The sequence below is a fragment of the Leptonychotes weddellii genome, chromosome 2, assembly GCF_054177405.1.
Source record: "Leptonychotes weddellii isolate Sample4059 chromosome 2, ASM5417740v2, whole genome shotgun sequence".
Classification (NCBI taxonomy): domain Eukaryota; kingdom Metazoa; phylum Chordata; class Mammalia; order Carnivora; family Phocidae; genus Leptonychotes; species Leptonychotes weddellii.
Window position 1 is genome coordinate 56,584,061 of NC_138370.1, and position 9,013 is coordinate 56,593,073.

The 9,013-nt window shown below is 33.8% G+C and overlaps 1 pseudogene; it reads left to right on the forward strand.

Moving 5' to 3' along the window:
* The first annotated feature begins 7,355 nt into the window (after positions 1-7,355).
* On the forward strand, positions 7,356-8,776 carry LOC102743969 (splicing factor 3A subunit 3 pseudogene; annotated as a pseudogene).
* The last annotated feature ends 237 nt before the right edge of the window (positions 8,777-9,013 follow it).

The following is a 9,013-nucleotide window of genomic DNA, read 5'->3' on the forward strand; positions in this document are numbered from 1 at the left end:
ACACAGCTTGGAGGGATTTAATAATTAAGAAAGCTTGCAAAAGTAGGAAGTGATAACACTGATATTTAAGTCGGGATCCATCAGACTCCAACATTTTTCAATTTTGCTAGTGTGATAATTATTTGTATACACTAACATTTAACACATTAGCATGTACTTTATTCACCTTTTAGTGTAGATTTTGATACACAGTTGTCTAACGGTCAGAATTATATGCCTCAGTTGGACAGATAATAAACTAAGCAATATTCATCCTATATGTCATTGGTTATGTAGGTCATAGGCCATTATGTCAGCCAAAGGTGAAGAGGGAATTATGTCAGGCCATACCTCCTTTTAAATAAATTTGTTCTCATTTTCAAATTTATATGCATTCTTCCTTTCTTTTTGTTGTATGGGTCTGACATATTCTTGACAGTGCTATTTATGTGCATCGCAAGTTTTTAAGGTGGAATTACTTACCTACAGAAATTCGACCTCTGTGCATATTGGCATTGAATAATGTGAGCCATTGGGATTGCTATTAAAGAAGTGACCATGATCTCTAAACACCTGCAATGAAGCAGTATATCCCATTCAGATGCCTCGGGAAAAGATAATTGAAATATATTCCCTTTTGCTTAAAATTGTTGAAGACACACTGCTCGCTATGATAAATTTTCATGCACAACATCCCATGGAGAAATAGATTTTCATTTCTTGAATGGTCTACATTCTTTTTCCTTTCTGTTAATAAAAAATCATGTATGCTTTTGGGGGGTTGACATTCACAAATGTTGCATTTTAATTTAATGATCATTCACTGTTTCAGCTGCTAATCATTCATTCATTAAAAAAAAAAACTATTGAGAGCTTATTATGTGCTAGCAACTTCTCTAAGTCCTGAGAATACAGCAGTAAATAAAGCAGTACTAAAAAACTGTCTTCATGAAGTTTACATTTCAGTAGGGAAGACAGATGAGAAAAAAAATAAAGATTAATAGATAAAGGAGAAAAACAAATTGGCTAAGAACGATGAATAGGAAGTTTTAAACTGCAGGGGTTGAGGGAATAAAATATTATCAGATAGGATAGCAACAGGGGTGATCTTTAATGGGAAGATGACTTTTGAAAAAGGACATGAAGGTCCATAATATTATACTTATATATCCTACTTGTAACTTGTATTAAATAATTTATTAAAGACAGAGCAGTTTATTAAATGTATTTTTTAATCTATGAGTATCATAACACCCTATTGACCTCTAGAAATCACCTCCTACTTCACTGGACCTCTTAGTCATTGCACTCCCAAACCACTGACATTCTTGCAATTCCTCAAAGTCAAGAAAGACTTTTTCTACTTAGGGACCTTTACTTTTACTGTCCCTATAACATAAAACATTCTTTTCTCTCTCCTTTTTTTTCCTTCCTCATCAATAAGGTTACTTCCTCAAATGATCATTCCATAATCTTCCCACATAAAGGAAGTTTTCTTTTGTAATCTAATACAAGCTCTCTTTTATTTGTTTTGAGGTAACACTTCCATATCTTTAATCAATATATATGGCTTTTCAGATTTCTACTTCTTATGTCAGTTTGAATATTTTCTGTATTTCAAAAAAATTACCCACTTTATTGAAGCTGTTAGTCACTGGCAAACATTTGTTTTGTAATGTTCCTCTTCATCTTCTGAAAACAGTAAAACACGGATGAAAGAAATTCAAGATGATGCAAAGAAATGGAAAGACATTCCATCCTCATGAGTTGGAAGAACAGATAAAATGTCTATACTACCCAAAGCAATCTATAGATGTAATGCAATCCTTATCAAAATACCAATAGCATTTTTCACAGAACTAGAACAAATAATCCTCAGATTTGTATGGGAGCACAAAAGACCTTGAATAGTCAAAGCAATTTTGAAAAAGAAAAAACAAGAGTTGCCTGGGTGGCTCAGTTGATTAACTGTCTGACTCTTAATTTCAGCTCAGGTCATGATCTCAGGGTCCTGGAATCAAACCTGACTTCTGGCTCCATGTTTATCGGGGTCTTCTCGAGATTCTTTCTCCCTCTCCCTCTGCCCCTTCCTCCCCCTCTCAAATAAATAAATAAATCTTAAAAAAAAAAGAAAAAACAAAAATGGAGGCATCACAATTCCAGATTTCAAGTTATATTACAAAGCAGTAGTAATTAAAACAATATGATACTACCATAAAAATAGACACATAAGTCAATGGAATATAACAGAAAACCCAAAAATGGATCCACAACTATATAGTCAACTAATCTTTGACAAAACAGGAAAGAATATCCAATGGAAAAAGACAGTGCTTTCAACAAATGGTGTTAGGAAAACTGGACAGCAACACGCAAAAGAATGAAATTGGACCAATTTCACCAGAGACAAAAATAAAGTCAAAATGGATTAAATCCTTAATGTGAGACAGGCAGCAGCCTCTTTGACCTTGACTCTAGCAACTTGTTACTAATATGTCTATGAAAGTAAGGGGAAAAAAGCAAAAATAAACTATTGGGACTACATCAAAATAAAAAGCTTCTACACAGTGAAGGAAAGAATCAGCAAAACTAAAAGGCAACCTATGGAATGGGAAAAGATATTTGCAAGTGACATATCTGGTAAAGGGTTAGTATCCAAAATATATAAAGAACTGATACAACTAATTGCCTAAAAAATAATACAATTCAAAATAGGCAGAATAAAAACATAGTGATTTGAAGGGGCAACTGCACCCCAATGTTTATAGCAGCAATGTCCACAATAGCCAAAATAAGGAAAGAGCCCAGATGTCCAACGACAGATGAATGGATAAAGAAGATGTGGTATATATGTATATATATATATATAATGGAATATTACTCAACCATCAAAAAATTGAAATCTTGCCATTTGCAATGACATGGATGGAGCTAGAGGGTATTATGCTAAGTGAAATAAGTCAATCAGAGAAAGAATTATCACATGATTTCCTCATATGTGGAATTTAAGAAACAAAACAGGAGCATAGGGGAAGGGAAGGAAAAATAAAATAAGACGAAATCAGAGAGTGAGACAAACTATAAGAGACTCTTAACTATAGGAAACAAACAGGGTTGCTCGAGGGGAGGAGTGTGGGTAGATGGGGTAAGTAGGTGATGGGCATTAAAGAGGGCTCTTGATGTAATGAGCATTGGGTTGTATATGCAACTGATGAATCATTAAACTACCTCTGAAACTAATAATACACTATATGTTAATTAATTGAATTCAAGTAAAATTTAAAAAAAACTAAAAATGGGCAGAACATATGAACAGAAACTGCTCCAAAGAACACATATAGATGGCCAACAGACACATGAAAATATGCTCAACAACACTGATCATGAGGGAAATGTAAATCAAAACTACAATGAGATATCACCTCACACCCGTCAGAATAGCTAAAATCAAAAACACAAGAAACAGCAAGTGTTGGTGAGGATGTGGAGAAGAAGGAACCCTCTTGTACTGTGAGTGGGAATACAAATTGGTGCAGCCACTGTGGAAAACAGTATGGAAGTTCCTCAAAAAGTTAAAAATAGAACTCCCCTATGATTCAGGAATTGCACTACTGGGTATTTACCCCAAAAATACAAAAACAGTAATTCAAAGAGATACATGCACCCCTATGTTTATAGCACAATTATTTATAATAACCAAATTATGGAAGCAGCCCAAGTGTCCATCAGTAGATGAATGGATAAAGAAGATGTGGTACATATGTACAATGGAATATCATTCAGCCATAGAAAAGAATGAAATCTTGCCATTTGCAACAATATAGATGGAGCTAGAGAGTACAATGCTAAGTGAAATAAGTCAGTCAGACAAAGACAAATATCATATGATTTCACTCATATGTGGAATTTAAAAAAACAGAACAAATGAGCAAAGGAAAAAAGAGAGAGAGAAAACAAGAAGAGGACTCTTAACTATAGAGAACAAATGGATGGTTACCAGAGAGGAGGTGGGTGGGGGCATGGAGGGAATAGGGGACGGGGATTAAAGAGTACACTTATCATGATGAAAAAATATAATGTTCTTTTTCATTCTTTTACTCTCTGTTGCCTCTGTGATGACATCTTTCATTTTTAATTTCAGGAATTTGCATCATTTCTTTTTCTTTTATAGTCTAGTTAAATGTTTACCAAATCACTGATCTTTTAAACACAAATTTTTGTTTCATTGATTTTTCTATTTTTGTCTTGTTATTATATTTATTATTTCTTATTACTTATTTTTCATTTAATTTTCTGTGATTTTCTGATATCTTTTTTTTTTAAAGATTTTATTTATTTATTTGACAGATAGATACATAGCGAGAGAGGGAACACAAGCAGGGGGAGTGGGAGAGGGAGAAGCAGGTTTCCTGAAGAGTAGGGAGCCTGATGCGGGGCTCGATCCCAGGACCCTGGGATCATGACCTGAGCCGAAGGCAGACGCTTAACGACTGAGCCACCCAGGCGCCCCGATTTTCTGATATCTTAAGGGAGAATCAGATACTTTTATATTTTTCTTTTCTCTGTTATAACATTTAAAAATATAACTTTCCTTTAAATATGTCATTACACATATCCTCTCAATATCAATAGGTTGTATTTTCTTTATCATTCAGTTTAAAATATTTTCTAATTTCACTTGTATTTTTTTCCTTTGATCCATTGGCTATTTAAGAGTATGCTAATTTATAAAATTTAGGTATTTTCCAGATACTATTTTTTATGAATTTTTAATATAATTTCTTTTGCTCAGAGAATAGTCTACAAAGAATTTAACCATTTTATATTTTACGAAAAAAGCATGTGGTCTATCATGGTCAATTCACAGGCGCAATTGAAAAGAATGTTTATTCTGCTATTGCCGTGTGTATGTCAATAAGGTTACATTGATGTCTTTTATAGCCTTTTTGTGTTCTAAACACTTGTCAGTTTCTGAGAGAATTGTGGAAGTCTCTGAATATATTTTGAATTTTTCTATTTCTCTTTATTTTCAAACTCTTTTATTAAAAGCATATATATTTGGTGTTGTATAATATTTTTATTAACTTAATTGACCCTTTTGTTGTTATGAAATATCCCTTTATGTCCATTATAACACTCTTTGTTATGAATTCTAATTTGAATAATATTAATATAGACATTCTTGATTTTATATAATCAGTGTCTGCATGGCATAGCTTTCTCTGTCCTTTGAATTTAGCATATAGGTGAATATTATTCTTTTCCACAGTCGCACAATCTCTGCATTCTAAATAATGTGCTTCATCTCTTTGTATTCAAATTGATAAATGGTACAGTTAGGCTTATATTCACCAGATTGAATCTTTTTGTCTTTCTTTATAGAATATTGACTTTTGTTAAGTCTTTTTTTTTCCCTTAATTTATGGATCAGTTTTACTCTTTCGAAGTTCGTTTATAGGTGGATTTTATTTTATTTTATAAGCTATCTTATGTTATTTTGACTGGAGGCAAACCTAATGACCTCATTTTCACTTGATTATCTACGTAAAGACCTTAGAGATCTATAAGTTGGTCATATTTTGAGGTACTGGAGGTTAGGACTTAAATGACCTCTGAGGGGAAACAATTTAACCCATGAAAACTGAGTATAACAGATGTATATCCAGTAATATAAAGAAATGAATACGTGAGAATTGATTCAACAGAGCATATCCCAGATGTTCTAGTTCTTAACAAAGCATCAAAGGAGATAAACATTTCCAAACTGAAATATTTATTCAATGGTATGTAAATTTTAAAATACATCATACCTTAGCATAAACGTGAGGAAAATAAGGGAATGTTATTACAGGACACAGAAGAGTAATGACAGTATGCTCTAATCAGATGTTACTGTAGTATATTGGTTTTGGAAAGTTCTACAAAGTACTCTTTTAGAGAATATAGGAGATTAAAATATTAACAAGGCCCACATTCTGGCTTCATAGAGTTTGTGTTGTATATTGTAGTACACCCTGCTTTTAGTAATAAGTATTATATGAATAAAAATAAGAAAAATGATAAACATTTATAGTCATAGGCCTAAGCTCAGTCCAATCAAAGTAACCAGGTCTCAATCTGAATTTATTCATGATCTGAAATTTCTTACGGTTTCATCTTGCAATATTTTATCATGATTGATTTTGAAATTGTAATTATGTTTTTATAAAATGCACAAAAAGTTGTCATTATTTTATCTACCGTATTTTGAGGGTACAATGATCTCAGAAAGAACTCCACGAAAGTATTGCCCCTTGGGTGTATATGGTAAACCTATGATGGAAAGATAAGAATGATGAATTTCTTAGCTATTTCATGTAGTGATTACTTGAATATCTATTGCTTATATTAGATCTTATTCCATGATTGATAATGTTCCTGCATAGTACTGAGTAACACTTTTTCTGTTCAAAAAATATTTCTTTCCAACTTATTCTCTGTGCATGCTATAGACAGTGAAAATGCTAGAACCACCTTAGGTTTGTTTTAAACTTTTTGTTTAATATATATGATATTTGTTATTTAGCCAAAGATTTTAAAATCCTATCTACTTCCTTTATTAAACTTCAGTTACTTCCGATAAGGATAATAGATGTGTCTTTTGTATTTAATATAAAACACACATACTTCACTTAAAACAAAATCCATTTTCTGTCTGGAATCCTAAGATTGTATGCTAAATTCTTACCTCTAAACCATTCTGTGTTGTACCACTTTTACATATTATCTTTATCCTATTTTCTTACTAAAACTCTTTCTTGGGAATACATTTATATTTTTGAAACCTTGATAATTTTTTCCTTAGCTTCTTGGAAAGTGCATCCTAAAAGGCATTTAAAAATAAAATGTTTACATATTCCATTTTACATGAAGGGTTCTAAAAACCTTTTTTTATCATTTTAAAATTTAAAAAAATAAAAAATAAAAGCTTTTATTTTAGAGCAGAGTGTATATCTACACACACACACACACACACACAACTGTGTTCTGTAAAGGCCACATAAGCGAATTAAAAGGGGCTGTGAAAAGAATATTTTAGATTTTTAGTGGTTGTACTAAACTTCGTTATTCAGTTATGGATGCAGTATCTCTTTTAGCTTAAACTTTGGTGTGGAGTTGGATCTCCTTGACACTTGGTCCATGTACTTGACCTTTTCTTCTATAATAAATTTCCTTCAAAGTTTTAGGTATCAAATTGGATGATTCTGATGGTTTCTAAGCATATCCGGTCTAAATCTGCATTCACTGACTGTGGATTTATATGTAAGATAAATTTATATGGACTGAGATCACTCTAAGACATTCTTGGGATAAATTATATTTACTACCTGATCCCCATGACACCTAAGCCTAACCAGCAGACCTGCACACGGGCCATGCAAGAGCGGTATTTGGAAGTCAGTAGGAAACTGTGGGATTTGTATGATGTAAGAATGGATTAAGAAAGGAAGAACTCAATGCCATTTCAAGACCCAACAAATTTGCCGAATTTTATAGTAGACTCAAGCAAATAAAGGACTTCCACCAGAAACACCCAAATGAGATCTGTGTGCCAATGTCAGTGGAATTTGAGGAGCTTCTGAAAGTTTGAGAGAATCCAAGAGAACAGGCATGGAACTTGGTGGAGTTCACAGATGAAGAGGGATATGGTTGTTACTTAGATGTCCATGACTGTTAACCTCAAATACATTAACCTGAAGGCCTCGGGAGAAGCTGGATTATATCACATACTTGTCATCTTTGACCAGTTATTTGACATTTCTACAGAAAAGAAGGATGTCAAATATAAAAGATACCTGGAAATGCTGCTTGACTACCTTCAAGATTACACAGATCGAGCGAAGCTGCTCCAAGATCAGAATGGATTTTTAGGAAGATTCATAATAAGTTTGAGAAGTGGGAGAATGATATCTTTCCTGGATGGCCAAAAGAGACAAGTGGAGCCCTGACCCATGCAGGAGGCCATCTTGACCTGTCTGTATTCTCTTCTTAGGAGGAGTTGGCTTCCCTTGGTCTGTACAGATTGAAATCTGCTCTCTTAGCTTTAGGCCTGAAGTGAGGTGGGACCCTAGAAGAGTGAGCCTAGAGGCTATTCAGCACCTAAGGAAAGTCCCTGGAGTCACTTGACGCCTCCCTGCTTGCCAAAAATCCCAAGTCAAAAGTCAAATGAGACACTGAGAGGAACAAAGACATTGCCTTCCCAGAAGCCTTTATCTGTGAATATGTAGAGATTTGGGGGGAACAGCATCATCTCCCTCATGAAAATGTACATGGATAAGGGAAAAATGAGAAGTAGAAAAGTAGAGAAGTATACGCAGATCAGTGAGAGTGAAGGTGAAGATGAGGAGAATGAGATCATTTACAACCCCAGAAACCTGCCCTTTGGCTGGGATGGCAAACCCATTCCCTACTGTATAGATATAAGCTTCATGGTCTAAACTACAACTGTGAAATTTGTGGAAATTACACCTACTGAGTTCTGGAAGCCTTCCAGTAGCACTGTGCTGAATGGCCATGCTCACGGCATGAGGTGTTTGGGCATCCCAAACACTGCCCAATTTGCTAATGTGAAGATGCTGTCTCCCTGTGGGCCAAGCTGAAACTTCAGAAGTCATCGGAACAATGGCATCCTGACACTGATGAAGAATATGAAGACTCCAGTGGGAATGTTGTGAATAAGAAGACCACTGAGGTCTCTCTGGAAAAAGGATTATGGAAGTGCCATTCTTTTATTCATTTCACATTTTCTTACAACTAACTACTATGTGCCTATAACAAAGTTACATGCAAATACAAAGTATTATCTTTCAGAACTTCAGAAGAGAAGACCAAATTAGGATGTAATATGATAAACATTAAACAATAACAACAACAAAAATGATCAACCAAGAAAAATATTGTTTGTGTCTTTGGAGAAAATATCAATAACAGATTTACACTGAATATGACATTTATTCTAGATTGTAAGTAATAAAGGAGATATTAATGAGGAGAG